Source organism: Eptatretus burgeri, chromosome 10 (genome assembly GCF_056783735.1).
Source record: "Eptatretus burgeri isolate ZD-2024b chromosome 10, Ebu_testis_v1, whole genome shotgun sequence".
In the NCBI taxonomy this organism is placed as follows: domain Eukaryota; kingdom Metazoa; phylum Chordata; class Myxini; order Myxiniformes; family Myxinidae; genus Eptatretus; species Eptatretus burgeri.
In genome coordinates, this window is record NC_140970.1 from 98968122 (window position 1) to 98991982 (window position 23861).

General features: G+C 40.4%; 2 long non-coding RNA genes across 3 annotated transcripts; one reads left to right on the forward strand and one right to left on the reverse strand.

The window, feature by feature from the left end:
- The first annotated feature begins 6409 nt into the window (after positions 1-6409).
- LOC147019248 (uncharacterized) lies at positions 6410-15636 on the forward strand. Its single transcript, XR_015062710.1, has 3 exons — positions 6410-6636; positions 13108-13234; positions 15221-15636. It is a non-coding gene; the product is annotated as an uncharacterized LOC147019248 (long non-coding RNA).
- Positions 13379-15874, reverse strand: LOC147019249 (uncharacterized). 2 transcript variants are annotated; one of them, XR_015062708.1, is made up of 2 exons: positions 15836-15874; positions 13379-14546 (listed from the first exon to the last, which is right to left on the reverse strand). It is a non-coding gene; the product is annotated as an uncharacterized LOC147019249 (long non-coding RNA). The 2 variants fall into 2 exon arrangements; XR_015062706.1 differs by lacking the exon at positions 15836-15874 and adding an exon at positions 14643-14758.
- Between the last annotated feature and the right edge of the window lie 7987 nt (positions 15875-23861).

A 23861-nucleotide genomic window follows, 5' to 3' on the forward strand; every position in this document is an offset into this window, starting at 1 on the left:
CTGCTCTCCCCTCTGGGCTGGTGCTCCTGCCTCCCACCTTTCTCGGCTTCACGCTGTCGAAACCAGGGCATTTAAGATCATCGGCATCTCCCGCAATGAAGCTGAGTCTTTGGGCCTCTCACTCAATCACCGCAGGTTGGTCGGTGGTCTTTCTGTCTTCTACCGACTCCTCTCCAGCCTTGCCCCCCTGCTCTCTCTGCGATTTGTCCCCACCACATTTCCACAGGGCGCTCAAGGTCCGCCAACAACCCCCTTCTGGTAAAACTACCAAAATCACGAATCACTGCTCATCTTCACTCTTTCATTCCTCTTTTTTCCCGCCTTTGGAATAAACTTCCTCACTCTATTCTTTCCCATTCTTCCCTCCAGGCTTTCAAAACAGCTGTTCACCACCACCTCTTATCTTCCCCCATCCAAACCCTCGATCTTTTCTACCCCCGATAATCCACCCAAGCCCACTTCCTTCAATTCCCCTGCTTTCCTTCCTGAAAGTTCCTGTAATGTCCATCTTCTCTTCGCCATGTTCCCCATCCCATCCCCATCCCTCTCCCTTCCACAGTTCACCTAATGTGTCCGTTCCCCACTGTCTTGTCCCTTCCACTCCCGCCCCTCTTGTCTCATGCCTCCTTGCTGTGAGTTGTGTGTTAGCTCTCATACGAGCCTCGACCAAGGTATACAAAAAAAAAATAAAAAAGCACCAAATTTGGCAAACTAGTAGCCTATCATATTACGAACAGATTTGGATATTCGGGCATCTCAAATTTTTGATGGCAGTGGAAAATGGCTGCCACAGCCATCAGCGGCTGAATTTGAGATGGCCCAATATCCAAATCTGTTCATAATATGTGAGGCTACCAGTGTGCCAAATTTGGTGCTTTCCTCACAAAATGCACAATTGTTATGCTAAGTTGCCCCACTACATTGGTATTACAACATTCAGAAGGAAATATCAAAATACCAAATGTGAACATATGGTGTGGGATCTTCCAGGGATACAGTCTAGATACAGTCCCCCCCCACCCCCACCCTCTTGTTTTGTCTGGCTCTGGACCCACAGAGTAACCTCACCAACAAACAATGATAAGGATACACGCTAACAATCAAAAGAAGAACGTCGAAAGAAACAGGAAAGGTGACGCATCTACTATACATGGATGATTTAAAGCTCCGCACTGAATAACGAAAAATTGACAGAACAGCTAAAACTAGTAAAACGGTTCTCTGAGGACATTCAAATGTAAGTTGGACTAGATATGTGTGCCAAGTGCACATTTGTACAAAGTAAACCAACAAAAACAGACAACATAAAAACTGACTTTGAAACAACAATACAGCAGTTAGAAAACGATGCTTTCATCGTTTTCATCAGACAAATACCTCGGACTAGAAGAGAGCCACCAAATATGTCACAAACAAATGAGCAAAGCCATCGCCAAAAAATACCTTCGTAGAACGAAGCTGATCCTGAAAACGTATCTCTCCTCAAGAAATAAAATCAAAACCATCAACCAACTCGTCGTACCAGTGTTCCAATACAGCTGTGGCAAAATAAACTGGCCCCAATCATAAATCAATAGGTGAGACAACAAAACAAGAGAATCCCTTAACATCCACAAAATGTTCCACAAAAACCAGTGCATCCCAAGAATGTACCTGTCGAGACGAGAGGGAGGGAGCGACCTGATGGAACTCAACCAGGTGCACAAAGCGACGAATGTTGGACTCGCTAAGTAAGTGAAATGATCAACAGACTGTCGGATTCCATTTGTAAACAAACAAGAACACAACAAACCTGAAAAAGTATCCCGAGCTCACCTTGCAAAGAATTTCCAAAAACAGGTGCGAATAGAAGATACCGCACAGGAAAATGAAACGGCAACAAATACAGCCACAACAATTGCAAAAAAAGACGAAAGAAAGATATAAAAAGAAACATCTTCCGATATGAAGCACAATGTGTGTTTGTGTATTTGTCCATCCCCCTTCAGAAGGATAAATTTGAGTTGGGTTTTCAAGGCCAATCTTTTAACATGACTGTTTGTTCACTACGGTCCATTTTCCAGGACAAAAAAAAACACAAACAAACTTGAAAAACATTTTTCATGAAAGAGTAATTACGTCTCATCAATTGGAATTGTAGTCGGTGACGAGCAACTGGGCCTCGTGGATGGTGTACAGAAGCGTTTTCTTAAGTAACAATAAATACAAGGCGCAGGGAGGTGAAATTTGCTGCACGTAGAGTAAAACGAGTGTGAATTTACATCTGTGGAATGTCTCATAAATATAGAAGGTAAAAGCACACCTGACGCTAGGCCGAGGCTTCAGACTTTGGCGTGCTCACGACGCTGTACCGTGGAAATGAAACGTCCCAGAAGATAAGGAAAATAGGATCACATTTGTTCGTGTCGTGTTTTAAAATAACGCTTTTTCTTGCTCCGAATTGAAACATCAATGTCTTCAAGTCTCCTTGAATATTTCGAATAAAATAATTTCAAGCTTTCATCTTTGACAAGCTTTCATACGAGTCAACAAATAAACACCGACAACTGGGAGAACGACAAAAGAGCAGGGAAATACAAAAAATAATTTGACCGAGTTGGGATCGACAAAGAAGGCTCATTGGAATGGCTAAGAAGAGGTCACAGCTCAAATGGGACGGAGAACGAGGAATAATAAATGCACGAGGTCAAGGACATTACACCAATGGATCTAAAAAGATGGCGGGACCGGGCCAGACAAACAAGTGTAGGTCCTGCAAGACAGAAACAGAAAGTACTAGTCACCTGCTTTCAGGATGCAAAAAACAATTATCAGAACAACTTTGCACCAGAAAACACATGGGAACACGAACTCAGAGCAATCATTGAAAATAAGGACGTCATGCTCATGTACGACCTGATGATTCCATCGACCGTGAACGTAGAAAACAAAGCAGATGTGAAGGAGGAGAGATCTGAAGCTGGGGTGCCCGCCCATAGCAGAGGGAAGTACTCCATTGAGCTACGGATAAAGGCCTTGAAGAATATGAGGAGTTCTGATTTTCCAAGAAGAGACTTAGATCAACGGTGATGCTTAGTCTGTGACTGCCTTTGGAGGCCGATGTGGTCTGTCCAGGAAAGATAATGGCTGGTTGTGAGGCCGAGAGGTTCAAGAGACTGAACCTCTTCCAGCGGATGACTAAGGAAATATGTGGATTGAATTGACGATCCTTCCAAAGTGATAGTGTGAGGCTGAGCTTTCCCAGGATTGAAGGACATGTACCATTTATCAGACAAGAATCTAATCATCCACAGATCAGCAGAGACACAGATGTCGCAATGTGGAGTCGTCTGCAAAAAGGAAGAAATTTCCCAGAGGCGGGAGAAGTCATCAGAATCGATGAGGAACAAGCCTGGGCCCCAAAACACTGCCTTGGGTAACTCCAGCCTCCACTATGAGAGTGGTATTCGTGTATTTTATTATCTCCGCCACCGAAGGTGGATGGAGGTTATGTTTTCACCCCTGTCTGTCTGTTTGTCTGCGAGCAGGGTATTTCAAAAAGATGCGGACGAATTGGGATTAAATTTGGTGGACAGGTTGGGTGTGTGACAATGAAGAATGGATTCGATTTTGGTGATGATGCTAATCCAGATCTGGCCTATCAGTAGGATACAAGACGTAAACTGTACAGCCTGGCAGAGGTATGCGCTCTACCGAGTGCCTTTCAAGTTCTGACTTGTTACACCCGCCACTCCACCCCCATCGGGAGCAGCACTATGCCGTGCTTATTTAGATTAAAAAAAAAAAATTCTGGTCTTCCCTTCCTAAACCCCCAGGACTCTGAATTTTTAGGTCATCTGGACTTTAGTCAGGTGAGCTTATGTGACCGGGCAGTGTCCGTAGGTGAGTGAGTGAGAGTCAGTCCGTAAACACTTCAGTCATAATCACTTGAACCAAACATGCGATTTTGATTAATCTTGACCACAACCTTCACACCTGATGCCTAACGAAGGTGTATTGACTGTATCAAAATCTGCACTAATTAAGGGAGTCTATTGGGGGGGGGGGTTAGACCACCCCCCCAAAATAGGAATTTGCTCTCTTCAAAAATACACCATTTCGATGAAACTTTGTAAGCCTGGTGTTGGATTAGTGGTTAGGGTGGCTGGTTTGGGATCTTAGGGTCCTGAGTTTGAGCCCCTGTTTTCCATTGAATTAACACCGGGTGGGGTTGACTCAGCCTGTCATCCTTCTTAGGTCGGCAAAATGAGTGCCAGCTTGCTGGTATCCTGTGTCAGAGTGCCGACCCGTCCAGGATTGTGTCCAATAGCCAAGCAGACTGCTTCGGCAGCAAAAACGCTCTGCACGGAGTCTGGTCCCAATGGATGAATGGATTTTGTTATTGTCTGTCTGTCTGTCTGTCTGTCTGTTTATCATCTACAGGTCACAATTCCAAACCGATCGTTATGAAACTTTACCAAGCTGTCGAGGTCGTCTCAACTGAGAAGCCGATTGATTTTGAGGTCAAACGACGTCTTGAGGTGACCTTGAGGCATAAATTTCTAAACTTGTCATTTTTCATCCGATTGACTTGAAATTTGTACAGCGCATCACTGAATTGGGAAACCAACTATTTTTGAGGTCAAAAGGTCAAAGTTCAACTCAAGGTCAAACTTCTAAAATCATCAATTTTCATCCAATTCACTTGAAATTTGGACAGTGCATCACTGGATTGGGAAACCAACTATTTTTGATCTCAAAAGGTCAAAGTTCAACTCAAGGTCAAACTTCTAAAATCATCAATTTTCATCCGATTGACTTGAAATTTGTACAGCGCTTCACTGGATTGGGAAACCAACTATTTTTGAGGTCAAAAGGTCAAAGTTCAAATCAAGGTCAAACTTCTAAAATCATCAATTTTCATCCCATTGACTTGAAATTTGTACAGCGCTTCACTGGATTGGAAAAACCAACTATTTTTGAGGTCAAAAGGTCAAAGTTCAACTCAAGGTCAAACTTCTAAAATCACCAATTTTCATCCCATTGACTTGAAATTAGTACAGTGCATCACTGGATTGGGAAACCAACTATTTTTGAGGTCAAAAGGTCAAAGTTCAACTCAAGGTCAAACTTCTAAAATCATCAATTTTCATCCGATTGACTTGAAATTTGCACAGCGCTTCACTGGATTGGGAAACCAACTATTTTTGAGGTCAAAAGGTCAAAGTTCAACTCAAGGTCAAACTTCTAAAATCACCAATTTTCATCCCATTGACTTGAAATTTGTACAGCGCTTCACTGGATTGGAAAACCAACTATTTTTGAGGTCAAAAGGTCAAAGTTCAACTCAAGGTCAAACTTCTAAAATCATCAATTTTCATCCCATTGACTTGAAATTTGTACAGTGCGTCACTGGATTGGGAAACCAACTATTTTTGAGGTCAAAAGGTCAAAGTTCAACTCAAGGTCAAACTTCTAAAATCACCAATTTTCATCCCATTGACTTGAAATTTGTACAGTGCATCACTGGATTGGGAAACCAACTATTTTTGAGGTCAAAAGGTCAAAGTTCAAGTCAAGGTCTAACTTCTAAAATCATCAATTTTCATCCGATTGACTTGAAATTTGTACAGCGCGTCACTGGATTGGGAAACCAACTATTTTTGAGGTCAAAAGGTCAAAGTTCAAGTCAAGGTCAAACTTCTAAAATCATCAATTTTCATCCGATTGGCTTGAGCTTTGATTAAGATTGTGAATTTTAACCATCATGAAATGGACAATTTTATGTATCCATAGCAACCTTTGGAGAGGGGGGGGGTGGATTTTGCCAAGTATCGTGCTCTACACGATGACTTCTTCTTGTTTGTTTGTGTAGAGGATATCTCAAAAAGTTGTGGACGGATTCGGATGAAATTTTGTGGACATGTTGGGTGTGTTGAAAGGACGAAGTGATTCGATTTTGGTGAAGTTGTGAATCCAGATCTGTACACCCAGATCCATATCAGGAGTTCACCCACTTTCCTTGAACGGCCTAAGTGTCCAGATTCTTGAAGAAGAATGTTCCAGGCAGTTTAACACAACACTTGCAGAGGTTTAAATCACTCCTTCAGCGTCGGTATAAAAAAAATCCTTCCTTTCCCACAAACCACACTTCCCACCACTTCGAGGAAGAGGAAGAGTCTGCTTGCGCTCTGTGGCGGAAATGACGCCACAATGGGTGGAGCATAAAGACGCAAGAGGAAAAACATTAATATGCACGAGACAAGCCATTGGCGGAGATTTAATTATGCATGAGGAAAAACATGAATATACATTTTACATTCAAACTTGGTGACATCACACCCACTTTTTCCGTGAGCGGCAGGAAGTGTACTGTTATTATCTCTTTTGTGGTATATAGATTGTGGTAGATCTAGGCTCTGGTCCCGGTTTGTCTGTGGTGAACGTGATAAGATTATAAAACCTCAAAGATGTCGGAATTCGTCCAGATTTCTTTCAGTTTCATGATAACCAGCAGTAGCGACTGTTTAAAAACGTAATCATATGTGTTTGTGGTTTATTTATTTTTTTTAAAAAAATTCACTTCCGGTTCCCTTGCTTCCACGATACTCAATGAAAAGCTGTTCATTCCCGCGAACACGGCGTTTGTCCAAGGAGGTAAAACCCTTTTTGGGTGAGGGAATATTATTAGTAATAATATTGTTTTATAATAACATTAATATCATGCTCTTATCATTTGTGTCGTAATTACTTTTGTTGTTCAAAGAGGCCTTGGAAAAACGCCATAATGATCTATTTAAACTCAGATATACACCTCAACACGGATTTATCCCAGGGCGGTGAACTCATTTGGGTTGGGGGGGCAAATTAAGCCACCACAACCTCCGTCGTGTGACCCTTAGTCCTCCTATCAAGTTTGGTTGAGATTGGATAAGTAACGACCGAATGTGTCGTGGTAAGTAACGACGGACAGACTTTCCTGCTTCAGTAGTCTTTGTCAGATGTGCAAATGGTGAATACATTTGGGTATCTGTCGTTTTTATGGGCCTGCTTTGTCTGTGAGAATTCACCAGACGTCAGTGGCACGATGGTTGGTGTCCACTCCGAGTCTGGGATGTCAGTGGTTCGAATCCTGTCCGAGTCAAACCAAAGACATTATTTTTTAAATGGTACCTGCAGCCTCCTCACTTGACGCTCGGCATTGCAAAGGATGGAGTCCAGAAAAGGGACGCTGGGAAGACAATGGTAAACCACTCGGTGTACCCTTACCAAGAAACTGCTTCGGCCGCACCGACGCTCCACATCGAGCACACGGTCCAAGTTTCGGTTTTTACATGAGAATTTAGATCTCCAATGTACGACAGCTTCTTGTCACCTGCTTCCAATGCACGAGTTCATGATAACGACAGCAGAGTACCCACCCGAGTCGGGTGATCTTGTTCCAAGCATGCAACGCGTTCTTGTGAGGCATACTTTTATTTGGGCGGTGTATAGGCAACTGACAGCTCTGCGTTGGCAAGAAAGATAAGTCGAGTTACGTGCATGAACTGAAAACATAGCCGACTGTTTATAATATTCAAAACGCCTCACTGTACAGGAAAACGTGGGGACAGAAACACTGCACTGTACTGTAAATGGTGAAGACTTGTAATACCCTCCCCGACCTGGAGGCGGCGCTATACGATGCACATTTACATCGAGAATTTGCGTCTGTCCCCCCTCACCCGCCAAGACCACCGGCTTGGGGTCGTGCTGATCCTATGTAGCAAGTCTGGATGTAATCGCCCCGGACCTGAAGGAGGAGTCGCCCGACAAACAAACACACAAACACCAGTCCGTGAATTGTCGTGAGGATGCCGATCATCAATCATTCCAGCAGCAACAGAATAGTCAGCAGGTGGAACAAATATATACTTCACGAGGATATAAAGATGAACAGGTGCGTTGGTGTGATAGCGTCCTTTTTATTTTGGACTCTCTCTCGAAACGAAACGAGTTCCAGAACCTGCTTGGTGGTGGCAGTTGGTGATAGACTTGAGGTAGTTGGCGTGAACACGGTCGAAGAGCTGTCATTAAAAAAGAGTAACATCTTCTTTTGCATTTACTTTCTCATACTTGGTGATACCGATTGCAGCAGTTTATTTGTGATATGAGTTACCTTTGTTCTGCTGAGATAAGTTTGTTTTAATCTGTACAGACAATAACTGAATACAAGCCGGAAGGCGGCGATGGGTCGCCGAGCATGGAAACGATAAGATATAGAGCAAATTGGATGTCATATAGCGGATAGGGAATCACCTTAAGATTATGCATATCAAATCTCATCCAGTTCCATCTACTGATAACTACTCGGTATCTATTTGAATGAAAAGTACCGAAAATGCGGTTTGAAATCAGAAATCCCCAAAGTTCGAGGGGGTGCTGTGGGTGAACAAAGATCTAAATCGAAAATCCGGCTCGATTGTTTGTGCACATTGTATTCCAGACGATTAGTGTGAATTTTCATGACCATCTGACCATAACCCTAGGAGGAGTAGCATTTGGCGCGAAGGCACCTCCAGCTCTCGCATATTATCGATTTTTGCACTAATTGACCTTTGACCCCTGACCGAAGCGAAATCGGTCAATATGTCCTGAGTCAAAGTTGTAGTACTCATTTAGTACCATGAACCTGCAAAGTTTCATTCGTATCGATGCACTCACCTGGTCGCTAGGGGGTCTTCAATTTTTGCCAAATTTCACGCATAACCTAATTGTAGGGGGCGCTGCGGGTAAAGTATTCCATATATCACAAAAACCGGAATATATTTGATAGAGCATCACCTGTGGATCATTCGTGCCAAATTTCCTTCCCCGATGTGGGATAATGGCTTTCGGAATTGATTTCACGTGAACGGTACCGATTTTGAAGGTTTTTCGGTTGTTGCTAGGGTACCAAAGCGTCCCTAGCAACCATCACAATTCCCAAAGCACTAGGTCATAAGATGTACCTACCACCCGAGTTTGGTCAAAATCCGCCCATGTATACTACCAATTATGCTGATGACAAATGAACAAACATCCAAACAAACAGACAGAATTACTGACAATAAGGGTCACCTATTTCGGCGACCCAACAATAAGGGTCACCAATTTCGGCGCGCCCAATATTGCAGCCGCGAAGCCCTCTAATACTCGAGGCGCACGCATTGACGGAGAGGAGAGGGATAGGAACCTGCAGGGGATTGGCGGCGTTTGGCAGGGGGTAGGGAGTGCTGGTGATCGTTCACAAGGAATGATATGGGAGGGGGTGGGTGGTGGGGGTGCAGGACTTAATTATAAATACCTTTTGTCACATTTGATATCATCCACTATTTTTAATCCATCTCCTTTATCAATCGAGTTCCGAAACACTTCTGCTCGCAATGTATCAACCTCTCTCTCTCCATCCCTCTTCAGCACCCTTGAATCATCGTTATCCGGTCCTTCAAACAGCAACTGCTCATGAAGATTGTAATCTTGCCAAAACGAAGTTTTTGCAAGATATGTTAGTCAGCTTGTATGTTTTTTTTTTTGTTTGTTTTTTCTTTGTTTGTTTGTTTGTCTGTAATCACGTATAAAAAATTCTGCAGAGCACAGTTATCATTGGAAATTTTTTGTAACTTCGCATATCAGAGGCCTATAGAGGTCCCTTTCAGCGCATAAAATTTTGAAGGTCAAGGTCAAAGGTCAAGGTCACTTTGTCGCAAATCAGGGGAGTCGACGAAACCCTTATTTTTTGAGTAATTTTGATCGGATTGTCTTCAAACTTCATGGGAATATAGTTCATGTTCTGGCGCTCAGCTGATTAATTTTTGGTGGCGATTGGCCTTGACCTTCATGGTTAGTGCCTCAGGTCAAACATATTTGACCCCAAGCTCAAATTTTCAAGTTTTAGGAACCATATCGTGTAGTACCTCAAATTGAACACCTCGATGAGTGCTTTCTAGATATGTCAAGCTTGAGACATTATGACGTCATTTGGTGACGTTATGAGGCAAAAGCATATTTTTCATGGTTACTCTGTAGAACGATTCTCATCGGAATCTCTCGTAGGCAGATATTCCTCAAGGAGTCGCTCCTGGTGGATAGCAGCTCTGTTCACCTCAGTGTGACCTTAAATAAGTCACACGTGGTCACCTTTTGGCAAGATACGGGTCACCCTGCGGGTGACATTGGTTTATTTTTCGTTGTTCTTGTCCGTTTGCTTTTCCCCTTTTAAGTTTATTTGTCCTCCAAAAGCATGACCTGGGTATGTATGCCACAATGGAAGAGGGGGCAGGGAATTTGTCTTTTGTATTGATTACACTCTTTTTATTGCATTTCCCCTTTTAAGTTTATTTGTCCTCCAAAAGCATGACCTGGGTATGTATGCCACAATGGAAGAGGGGGCAGGGAATTTGTTTTTTGTATTGATTACACTCTTTTTATTGCATTTCCCCTTTTAAGTTTATTTGTCCTCCAAAAGCATGACCTGGGTATGTATGCCACAATGGAAGAGGGGGCAGGGAATTTGTTTTTTGTATTGATTACACTCTTTTTATTGCATTTCCCCTTTTCCTGCCCCGGTTTCCCTTCTTCGCCATGAAAGCCCTTAAGTTTCCTTCCCTCCTTCCCATACCCCTCATCGCCCATTGTAAATAAATTATTGGTGTTATTTTTCCAATCTGTCTGTGGTTGTCCTTTCTTCCATTAGTCCAGCAATGTCCGCTTGTAGATTAACCGGGAGGTTATAATTCCCCAACTAATTGGCTCTCATATCAGTCCGGTATTGTGCTCGCAAAAGATCGGCCGCATTAATCAAGATCGAATAAAAATAACAACAGCATAATTGCTGAGGGCGCAATTCCCCGGTAAGGAGATCACGTGTTCATAGGTAAACGGTGGCAGAGGGAGGACCCTAAGTCATGTGGTCACGCTATTGGCGTTCGTGGTCATTTAACCACCCGCCATGACACAAAGTTTTTCATGTGCGACGGCCTGTGATTCCCGGTGAGTCTGGGGAGAACCAGTGATACCCAACCCTCGTAGTCCCCCCACGACCCTGGGTCCACAACAATTTGCATTTGCTTTCTTCTCCGAAACTACAAATACAATTTTGATGAAACTTGACCACAACCTTCATCGCCCGTGATGTACCAAATCAAATGGAAGACCATTAAGGAACCCAATGAAGTAAAGAGCAAAGATGGAATCATCAGGAGGAACCTGGATAGGATTCGGGTTTCAGCCGCTACTCCTCAAGCCTCAAACCAATCCAGGCACAGCCAAGTGAGCCTTACAGAAAAATTTGTTCACGACCTCCCCAAGATGAGTAAACCTGGGTAGGTTGTTTTTATTACCTCCACCACCGAAGGTGAAGGAGGTTATGTTTTCATCACTTTCTGTCTGTTTGTCTGTGTACAAGATATCTCAGAGTTGTGGATGGATCGGGATGACATTTTGTGCACAGGTTCGGTGTGTGACAAGGACAAACTGATTAGATTTTTATGAAGATCCGGATCCCACTGCTGGAATTTTTAAAGTGATTCTTCACCATTGACAGACCGGGCCAAAACGATATATAGCATGATATCTCAAAAAGTTGTCGACGGATTCGGATGAAACCTGGTGGACCTGTTGGGTGTGTGACAAGGAAGAAATGATTAAATTTTGGTGAAGATCCGGATCTAGATCTGATCATTTTTAAGTGATTCTTCACCAGTGAGAGACGAATTGATTCAATTTTGGGGAAGATCTGAATCCAAATCGGGATGCGAGAATTATTTGATTTATAAAGTGATTCTTCACCATTGAGAGATCGGGCCAAAAATAATATAGAGCATGATATCTCAAAAATATATTGGGCCCGATATGTTGTCGTGGATCAGGCATTACGTGGCGGAGGTATGCACTCTACCGAGTATCCTTCTAGTTTGCAATGAGTGAAGTGAAGTGTCTCCCAACAAGCTCGAATGAGCTAAGATCCTCGTCCTCTTAATGATGACATCATAAAAATGAATATGACGTCATTGTGATGTATCAGGTTTGCGATAAATTATCTGTGCTAATGCCCGGCTTGATTCCCGCAAACAAAATTCAAACAGCTTGCCTAGTTTTGGAGATAATAGTGTCGGCGATTTCCATTAGCGGCGATATTATGACGTCAACTTTTTTTCTAGGAAGAATTTCCAAAATCGGAGATGGTTACTGCCTGCGCGTGGGCTTTCTGCATGTACATGGCAAGTTTCACGAAGATCCGATGAAAACTCTGGGTTGTGAAACAAAAAATGTCAAAAAATAGGAATGACGTCATAAAAATAGGAATGACGTCATAAAAATTGATATGACGTCATAGTGATGTATCATATGTGTGGTAATTAATCTCTGCTAATGCCCTGTTTGATTCCCGCAAACAGAATTCATAAAAGCTTGCCTAGTTTCGGAGATAATTTTTTAGGCGATTTACATTAGCAGAGATATTTTGACGTCATAACTTTTTACAGCACGTACGCTGTATACAATTGCACCCAGTTTGAAATGTCCCCGGTGACTACCACGTCTCTGGTGTCCCCCCCCCCCCCACGTGCCTCAAGACAGCCAATGACGGCCATCCAGTATATGCAGTGCGCAGTGCGTAACCAAGACGGAAATAGCGAGAATTGATGGAAATACCCGAGTATTTCAATGGAAATTTGTGAAACTAATGTGTTATATATGTGAAAACCATTTAATTTATTGCTTGACGGGAAAAAAACCAAGAAACGCTCCCCTCTCATGTATGAACGAACGAAAGACGTCATTTCTGCCCACCATCGCATTTCGCTCCGAAAGATGTCATTTCCGCCCACCATCGCATTTCGCGCCGATCGCCGAATGCTGAAAGCTAAGTTCTTCTTATGCTATCATTCTTTTGCGGCCCCCTGCCACGCTGTATCGAACGATTTCATTCCTTCTGTTATATATAAAAGGTGCTTATCACAATAATAACAAGATTTTTACTTTTCAAATATTAAGTATGCTTTTTAATTGTTTTTCAACTGAAAAAGCATAAATTGCTTATTTTAACATTTGTGTACTCATTTGCTTCACCACACGCACTGTATCGAAGGATTTCACTTGTTTTTCTAGGAAGAATTTTCAAAATCAGAGATGGTTACTGTCTGCACAGGGTATTTTTACATATATCTGCCAAGTTTCAGAAAGTTTCAATGAAAACTGGAGGCTGTGAAACAAAAAAGTCCACAAGAACAACAACGTGAGTAAGACTTAGAGATCCTCCACGATGATCTAAAAATCCATGAGTGATGTGGTGCGATTAATGATTAAAAAAAAATTATTTTGACATTTGGCACCAAAAATCCAATTATGTAATAACATTGTCTAACAGACCTCGACAAACTTGTTTTATTTCATCATTTTATTTTCAAATTTACTTAATCTCCTGATATGTTCATTAAGGCTGCAACAGTGAAACATCAGAGTTGGCATAGACTCTGAAGTAGGCAACAAATGCTCCATGGCTATAACCTACCGAACACTAATTTGGACCAAGCTTGTACCCCTCAAGCAGCGGACAGCTGGACTAAACATGGAAAATAATACAAAACCTTATACGAGCACAAGGACTGTGCTATTCCATATTTCTGATGATGATGATGATGATGGTGCACTCCTTTTTTGATCTTCCTATGTCACCCTGTGTGTTTGTTGATGTAAAGATGATGAACGACTGAAGATCTTGTTACACGCCGAGCACTTGAAGCTCTTCTTCATGCCATGATGGATTTGATGACTGTGTGAAGGTGATGAACGATCAAATTCCTCACGACACACAGTGCACTCGTATGCCACCTGACCGTGTAATATCTGATGTCGCTTGAAACACGATAAAGAGCTAAAGGCTTTGTTGAAAAACAGAACAATTAAATAGCCTCTCACGACTTGGGCACCTTGTATGCCTGTTATAGTTACCGTTGGTGTTAAACGCGTGACTAGTGTCGTCAACTTCCCCCAGGAGAAGTCCACGTCATGTGTTGATTGGAGGAAGCTTCCGTCTTGACCAGTGGGGGGACAGTTGGAGCAAGAATCCTTTTCCATTTTTATCTCTGCAGAAGGCAATTCGCAAAAAGCATTAATGAATTAGCTGAACATTGAATCACATGACTCAACTGTAAGAAGAAACAAACGAACATGGCAAAGAACAAGATTTTTAAAAGCACTTTAGATATCCAAATGAAATATTTTAAAGAAAACGAAAGAAAATAGATTAATAAAAAGACTGTAAGCCTCGATGCAGCAAGGGTGCGCAAAGAAGGTGGGAATGATTGGAGCCATTGACGAAGTACAGGTGGTCGTGGTGGTCGTGTTTGTGACGGCCGAGGTTGAGGATGAAGAAAGGTGATTTACGTCACACGTCATCATAACGACAATAACTCAGGGCTGGTGCACAGAGGCCGGAAGGGATGCCATCAGTACGACCCAGTGGTGAATGTGGTCACCTCCCTCCGGTGAAAGGTTGTGCATGCACACGCGTTGTTCAGTCAATTTGATTGAAGGCCACCTTGGATCTGGATGGTGAACACGTTTTGGGCAGTTAATAAAGGTAGAGAGAAAATCTGCAGCAAGTATATCACCAATTTACAGAGAGAGAAAACACATCGCACGTCACGCATTCTGGGACACCCGACGACATGGGTCAGCAAAAACATTACTGAAGAGTTTTAACACTTGAAGCTAAGCAACAATCCACAAGTTCAGGGTAAACAGCTTCCGATTAACATCGATAACAACAAAGACTTCACCAATGGTATGCGTGTAACAAACTGACCGATTCCATCACTCTGCGTGCACATTTACCAAGAACGATTATTGCGACATCGCAATGTGCAGAATTCATTTGGGTTCTGAATCAGCAAGGTATTTCCTCGAGCTTTAGGTTTGGGTTCTGAATTCAGAATTTGGGTTCTGAATTTGAAGGTATCTCTTTGTAGAGGTCTGTTAGACAATGTTAGTACATAATTGGATTTTGGGTGCCAAAATTGAGACATGCATTCAGGCAAGTGTGACATCTCTCTGGAGAACAGCCTCCCGATTTATATTCTAGCGATCCATTCTGGCATCTTTATCAGCCTTGTTAGTTATGAAAACACTCAAGAACGAGAATGAATGCCACTTTATAGAGGCCTATGAATGTACTTTACAGCAGACTTTTCAAAGTATTATTTGTTCACATTTGTCGCAGAAGTGTAGATCGATGCAATGACAAATTTGCCGCCAGAAGAGTTGGCTCGCACCAAGTCCTTCTCAAGACTGTGCGGGGTAAGTATTCCATGAATACCCGCTTGTCCATGTTGTTTTTGTGGATTATGTTGAATAAAAGTTTGCCTTTAAGCTATGTTTGGAGACTGATGACCCTTTTCTTGCAGAGTCGATCACTAAACTTCCCAAAAGCTGCACTAACACGAGAAATTGTGTGTGAGATTTCAACATCAATGTGGACGTACTTTGATATAGTACTTACCAGGAAGGTGAACTTTACTACTTACAGAGCGTGGTTGACAATTTTGATAGGAGGTGGAATATATGGCCTGCCACGAGCAGGTTGATACTGTCATATAGATGCCCCCTCACCACCCCCACCAAGTCAACTGCTTGGCTGCAACCACAGATAGCGTATAGACAAGCATGCCAAGATCATTTGCCTCTAAGCCGACTGAAGGCTGAATTTGACAAGGAACACCGTGAGTGGTGTTGGGTGCCCCTTCATTTTATGAGCGTGTCTAACTATGTTCGTTATCATAATTATAATTATCGCAATTTAATATCCCCCCCCCCCCCCAGGAATGAGCAAACGTACCAAAACGATTTTGCATGAGTACGACAGGCAGACACACATGCAGGCCTTAGGGAAATTAATGAACACTATTTAGCACAACACAACAAACAGAAATCCTGACATGAAACAATCTTACTTGCTCTAATGGAGCAACCATGGAGGTCACCAAAACTTCAAAATTGACATTTAACAGTTATTGGGCCAACGTAGAGGTTTCAAACCCGGTTCCACCTCTGGTTTCAACCCCAATACTGGCCTTAATTAGCCAAGAAAGGCCAATAGACAAGCACGTACTTTAGCCTTCCTCTCGTGCACATACTCTGACCTGAGCTCCAAGAAAGTGAGAAGGGTACTCCCGCCCAGAAGGTGGGTCTACCTGCGAGTAATAAATAATTAATCTTAACAGACAAGGAAAGAACACTTATTTTTCACATCCCTGACAGATTGGTGGTCTCCGTGTATTTTTTTTAAACCTCCTCCTCTCCAATATTACACCCTCTGCTCCTCTAGTCATGGATGCATGCGTTCTTCCAGTAATCCCCTCCTCGTTAAGCATCTAAAATCCTGGACGTATGCACACCTCAATTCCTTTGTTACTCACTTCCCCATCCATGGAACCACCTTCTAGAATTTGCCTCGTCTCGCTCTTCCTCCATGGCTTCAAGCAAGCAATTCACCACCATTGTTTGTCATCCCCAATACTGAACCATGATCTTAATTATCTCCATCTGACCCTTGACAGCGACCCATCCACCCATATTTTGGAAGGGAGAAAATTTACAATGACGGCTGGGGTGGACAGGCATATTTGTCAGGAACAAGTGAGACCACGATCATTATTTCCCCGCGCACGAGAAGCAAAGAGTGGGGTTAAGCAATTGGTTCATGTTTGTCTGTCCATCCTTCCATCCATAAATGATCGAGCAACAACTCATTTCAATCGAATATTACATTTTGAACATGAATTGGAAGACGAACCTGCTGTTTTACAGCACTTTGTCTCTGAATTCGTCCCAATCACGTGTGCAGAGCGGGGTAAGATAATATTTTTACTGTGTCTGCCTGGCAGTCAAACAAAATTGAAAATCATTCCGAACAGGAAGCTTACTGTTTTTTAAAGACGTCATAAAGGACACAAACAGGAATGAAAAACTAATGTAACATGTTCGACAGGGTGATGTTATAGACACTGGGTAAAACGGGGAATTGATTGATTTTTTTTCGACTTTTAAAGTCATTACTTTATTTAAATTGAATCATATACTTGAACACTGTAGTACACAAATTGCCTTTTCAATACTTCCAAGAACCTCTGGTTTTGCAGTACGAGGCCATGTTAAATAAGGTGGTGTATAAGGGTGGTATATCAGACTCCTTCAATGGCACTAAATTTTGGAAATATCGTTGTTTTTTTATAACCATCGTTAAAATCATTATCTATCTATAATTCCAGCAATGTGTGTGTGTGTGTGTGTGTGTGTGTGTGTGTGTGTGTGTGTGTGTGTGTGTGTGTGTGTGTGTGTGTGTGTGTGTGTGTGTGTGTGTGTGTGTGTGTGTGTGTGTGTGTGTGTGTGTGAGTGTGTGAGTGACCGCTGTTTCTCGACAACCACTGGTCCGATCTATTTGAAACTTGCCAGGTATATTGCTGGGGACCTGAGTATGTGCCTTTTCAAGGTTTGTCAAGTGCTTCCCAAGTTATGGCCATTTATTTACCAACCAATGACAGGACACGTTGCTGCGTAGGCGTGGCTGTTGGGGAAGAGATCCTCAGCCATGTTCCCCATTACAGGTTACAACGTACGGACTTCCGGATTTTGATGACTTACTGTATTCTCATAATTTCTCGATTTCTTATGCGCATTTTAGATAAACACAATGCCCCAATCCAGTCGTCGTTTACGAGAGCGAAGGAACGGCCTGTGTGGTTGTTTGAAAGTTCTTTTTTGGGGGGGGGGGTTCACTTACGGCCACGCACATATGGCCACACACGTACGGGCGCGCATGTATGGGCACGCGAGAGCGAAGGAACGGCCTGTGTGGTTGCTGTTTCTGGCACGCGGTTTGAAAGTTTTTTTTTTTCCACGTACGGCCACGTACTAGTTTTATTAAAATTGAAGTATATACTTTTACACTGCGCGTGGTAACGTGTTCTGTGAACTCTCTAGTTTCAACTGTGTAATGGTCTTATGACTCAATTAGACACTCAATGAGACACTGCTATTTTTCTTCTTACTTATTACTCAATTGCACACTCAATTAGACACTGATATTTTTCTTTTTACTTATTACTCAATTGGACACTGCTATTTTTCTTATTACTTATTACTCAATTAGACGCTACTATTTTTCTTATTACTTATTGCTCAATTCGACACTCAATTAGACACTGCTATTTTTCTTATTACTTATTACTCAATTGCACACTCAATTAGACACTGCTATTTTTCTTTTTACTTATTACTCAATTGGACACTGCTATTTTTCTTATTACTTATTACTCAATTAGACGCTACTATTTTTCTTATTACTTATTGCTCAATTAGACACTCAATTAGACACTGCTATTTTTCTTATTACTTATTACTCAATTAGACTCTGCTATTTTTCTTATTACTTCTTACTCAATTAGACACTCAATTAGACACTACTATTTTTCTTATTACTTATTACTCAATTAGACACTCAATTAGACACTGCTATTTTTCTTATTACTTATTACTCAATGAGACACTCAGACACTGCTATTTTTCTTCTTACTTATTACTCAATTAGACACTCAATTAGACACTACTATTTTTCTTATTACTTATTACTCAATGAGACACTCAGACACTGCTATTTTTCTTATTACTTATTACTCAATTAGACACTCAATTAGGCACTACTATTTTTCTTATTACTTATTACTCAATGAGACACTCAGACACTGCTATTTTTCTTATTACTTTATTACTCAATTAGACACTACTATTTTTCTTATTACTTATTACTCAATGAGACACTCAGACACTGCTATTTTTCTTATTACTTATGACTCAATTAGACACTCAATTAGATACTACTATTTTTCTTATTACTTATTACTCAATGAGACACTCAGACACTGCTATTTTTCTTATTACTTTATTACTAAATTAAACACTCAATTAGACGCTACTATTTTTCTTATTACTTATTACTCAATTAGACACTCAATTAGACACTACTATTTTTCTTATCACTTATGACTCAATGAGACACTCAGACACTGCTATTTTTCTTATTACTTATTACTCAATTAGACACTCAATTAGACACTGCTATTTTTCTTATAACTTATTACTCAATTAGACACTCAATTTGACTGCTATTTTTCTTATTACTTTTTACTCGATTAGACACTACTATTTTTCTGATTACTTATTACTCAATTGGACACTCAATTAGACACTGCTATTTTTCTTATTACTTATTACTCAATTAGACACTGCTATTTTTCTTATTACTTATTACTCAATGAGACACTCAATTAGACATGACTATTTTTCTTATTACTTGTTACTTAATGAGACACTCAATTAGACACTGCTATTTTCTTATTACTTGTTATTCAATTAGACACTGCTATTTTTCTTATTACTTATTACTCAATGAGACACTGAATTAGACACTGCTATTTTTCTTATTACTTATTACTCAATTAGACACTGCTATTTTTCTTTTTACTTATTACTCAATGAGACACTCAATTAGACACTACTATTTTTCTTATTACTAGTTACTCAATGAGACACTCAATTCGACACTGCTGTTTTTCTTATTACCGATGACTCAATGAGACACTGCTATTTTTCTTATTACTTATTACTCAATGAGACATTCAATTAGACACTACTATTTTTCTTATTACTTGTTACTCAATGAGACACTCAATTAGACACTACTATTTTTCTTTTTACTTTTTACTCAGACACTCAATTAGACACTGCTATTTTTCTTATTACTTATTACTCAATTAGATACTGCTATTTTTCTTATTACTTATTACTCAATGAGACACTCAATTAGACACTACTATTTTTCTTATTACTTGTTACTCAATGAGACACTCAATTCGACACTGCTATTTTTCTTATAACTTATTACTCAATTAGACACTGCTATTTTTCTTATTACTTATTACTCAATGAGACACTCAATTAGACACTACTATTTTTCTTTTTACTTTTTACTCAGACACTCAATTAGATACTGCTATTTTTCTTTTTACTTCTTACTCAATTAGACACCACTATTTTTCTTATTACTTATTACTCAATTTGACACTGCTATTTTTCTTATTACTTATTACTCAATGAAACACTCAATTAGACACTACTATTTTTCTTATTACTTGTTACTCAATTAGACACTGCTATTTTTCTTATTACTTATTACTCAATGAGACACTCAATTAGACACTACTATTTTTCTTTTTACTTTTTACTCAGACACTCAATTAGATACTGCTATTTTTCTTTTTACTTCTTACTCAATTAGACACCACTATTTTTCTTATTACTTATTACTCAATTCGACACTGCTATTTTTCTTATTACTTATTACTCAATTAGACACTGCTATTTTTCTTATTACTTGTAACTCAATGAGACACTCAATTAGACACTACTATTTTTCTTTTTACTTTTTACTCAGACACTCAATTAGACACTGCTATTTTTCTTATGACTTATTACTCAATTCGACACTGCTATTTTCCTTATTACTTATTACTCGATTAGACACTGCTATTTTTCTTATTACTTATTACTCAATGAGACACTCAATTAGACACTACTATTTTTCTTATTACTTATTACTCAATTATACACTACTATTTTTCTTATTACTTAAAACTCAATTAGACACTGCTATTTTTCTTATTACTTATTACTCAATGAGACACTCAATTGGACACTACTATTTTTCTTATTACTTATTACTCAATGAGACACTACTATTTTTGTTATTACTTATTACTCAATTAGACACTACTATTTTTCTTATTACTTATTACTCAATTAGACACTACTATTTTTGTTATTACTTATTACTCAATTAGACACTACTATTTTTCTTATTACTTAGTACTCAATTAGACACTGCTATTTTTCTTATTACTTATTACTTAATGAGACACTCAATTAGACACTACTATTTTTCTTGTTACTTATTACTCAATTAGACTCTACTATTTTTCTTATTACTTATTACTTAATTAAACACTACTGTTTTTCTTCTTACTTATTACTCAATTAGTCACTCAATTAGACACTACTATTTTTCTTATTACTTATTACTCAATTTTGACACTACTATTTTTCTTATTACTTATTACTCAATTAGACACTCAATTCTACACTGCTATTTTTCTTATTATTACTTACGAAATCTAAAGATTTCGTTAGTATATTGATGACTTCCGTCATCTGTTTGTGTCTTTGTTTGTGTGTGTTTGTTTGTTTGTAGGCACGATAACTCGAGAACGGACGAAGCTACCAATGTCAAATTACACCACGTGATTCAGGAGGGTGATGGCTAGTGCTGATTACATTTTGGTCAAAATCGGTCAAAGGTCAAGGTCACAGTGGGGTCAAACATTCGATTATTGATGGTTTGGTACAGAATCATCGTAGAAACTTCTGGTTTGCGTTGCTACCTTCTCTAGAGACAGCTTTTATTAGACAAGGTGAGAGGTCAAGTTGACGATTTTGTAAGTACCAGTCTTTGACTGCTTGTTTTTTGATCAATTAGACACTCAATCAGACACTACCAAATAAGAAACATATTTGGATTTGGAGCCACCAAAGAAACGTTCGAAACAGCTTTCCATTGATTGTTTCTTTCAAAACTGTGCCAAATATACTGAAGTTGGCAAAAGAGACCCGGAATCAGAAGACAAAGAACAAGGGTTTGATAATCCTGACTTGCCCACGCCACCCGGGTATTGACAACGTTCCGCCAATGGTGATCTCAGCCTGGGGATTTACCTGTCTTTGAGTGACATTTAGGATGCGGCACTCCTAATGTGCATGCATTTCGGCATTTGTAATTTCGGTGTGAGAAAAAGTAAAAGCTGCAATTTAATTGGTAACCATAAAACTAGCAATTAAGTCCATACATTTATCAATGTACAAGTCAATAGAATGTTCCAGAATCTGCAGAAACGCTTCCCACGGACTGGCATTCTGGATGCAATGCGAGTAGTTGCCCCAAAGGCCTACACGGATGATTCGAGACATATAGCCACATGGGAAAACAACCATTTAAATACCCTGCTTCACCATTACGGAGGAACGTCAGCAGAGCGATGAAGGACAGGATTTCAAAGAATGGTTGACCCGGTTAGTTGTCGAGGAGAATGCCTCATGTTGAAGTGGACAGTGATTCTGAATGGTGGTGAAAATGGAACAGATGGTGAGGGGCATGCACATTTCCACCATTTCCGAACCAATATAACTCAAGGCGAGAGTATTTGGAGGTGCTCATTGGAAAGACAACAGAGTTATACACAAGGAAATGCACAACTTCACAGCTTACTGTCTCTGCGTTATGGTTGGAAATGCGGAAGCGGAAAGGGTCTTTTCCATGCAAAGTCGCATCAAGAATCGACTGAGGGATAGCATGACAGTTGACAACTTTGGTTGACTTATAATGGCATCAAGATTGAAGACCTTGACTTTCAGGATGCCCTTGGGAGCTTTCTCAGAGTGGCAAACACAAGGATTTAGCAGTTTAAGTGGGCAAAAAGAGTGCTTTATTTAATTCAGGCAGTCGATGAACTAAGACATTTATCATGCCAGACTTTTCCATAATACATTCATACTTTTAAAAGATGCAACTGCATCTGCATCTGCATATATGCCTATTTTAGGATGGTAACTTGGTTTACAGAACTATCTAAAAGCACAATCCGTCGTGGCATGAGAAACCACACTGAACTCGAACGACAGTCAGTAGAGCGTATACCTCCACCAGGCTGAAGAGCTTGTTTTGTATCCCACTGCTGCATCTGCATCCGGACCTGAATCAAAATCGAATCGGCTTGTTCTTGTCACCAACCCAACTCATCCAACAAGTTTTGTCATACTCCGTCCACAACTTTTTGAAATAGTGTTGCAGTATACTGTACTCAGGTGAGATTTGTAAAATTTTCCAGTGGGGGGGGAGGGGAATTGACAGACTTCGTAGTTTGTTTGTTTTGTTGTTATTTTTAACTTTTACAACTTATAAGTTATACATAACAATAGTGACACAAAGCTGAAAAGTGACATTACAATTAAATATATAGAGGTAATAGCAGAGGTACCCGGCCTTCCCCTCCCTCATCCCACCCCACACCCCCTTCCTCCAGACTCCCACCATACCCCTTCTCCTCCTTCCACAAATGAATTTTTGCAGGAATTTTTAACCACGTTGGGGAAAAACTAAATAATTAAAATAAAAACCCGCTTTCGATTCCTATCAAACTCTAACTTTCCTCGTCACCTCTATAAACTTACCACGTGTCGTGTCAAAATCTGCCCTCTGACGAACAAATTCATCGACATGGACGAAATAAGTGATGGTATGGATGTTTATCCTCGTCATCATGCAATGAATCTGGGATGTGTTCAGTTACCAAGTTTCTTGTGAAGAGCTCGCCAAGTGGCTTAAGCACTCAAGCAAGCACTCCATTCAAAACCGATAAGGAACGGCTGGCTTGGCAAGCGCTAACACAGCCCCCTCTTAATACGGCCTGCTCGTGGCTCGGCCTAATGTCGGTTTCATTATGGCATACCCCTTCATCCTTTTTGCCTGGGCTGCCTTTCAAGGTGGTTCTTCTCTGGTTGTTTTTTTTTTAAAAGCTGCAATTGCAGTGGTTAGAACACGCTTTTTCAAACCAATTCGTGCTCAAATAGCAAACAGTGTACATTCATACTTAAATATCAGACGTTCAAATTTCAAAAATTCAATCACCATTGATACAAAATCTTTTAACGAGGTGGGGTGGGTCAAACCAATATACAGGTACAGCACTGAGACTGCG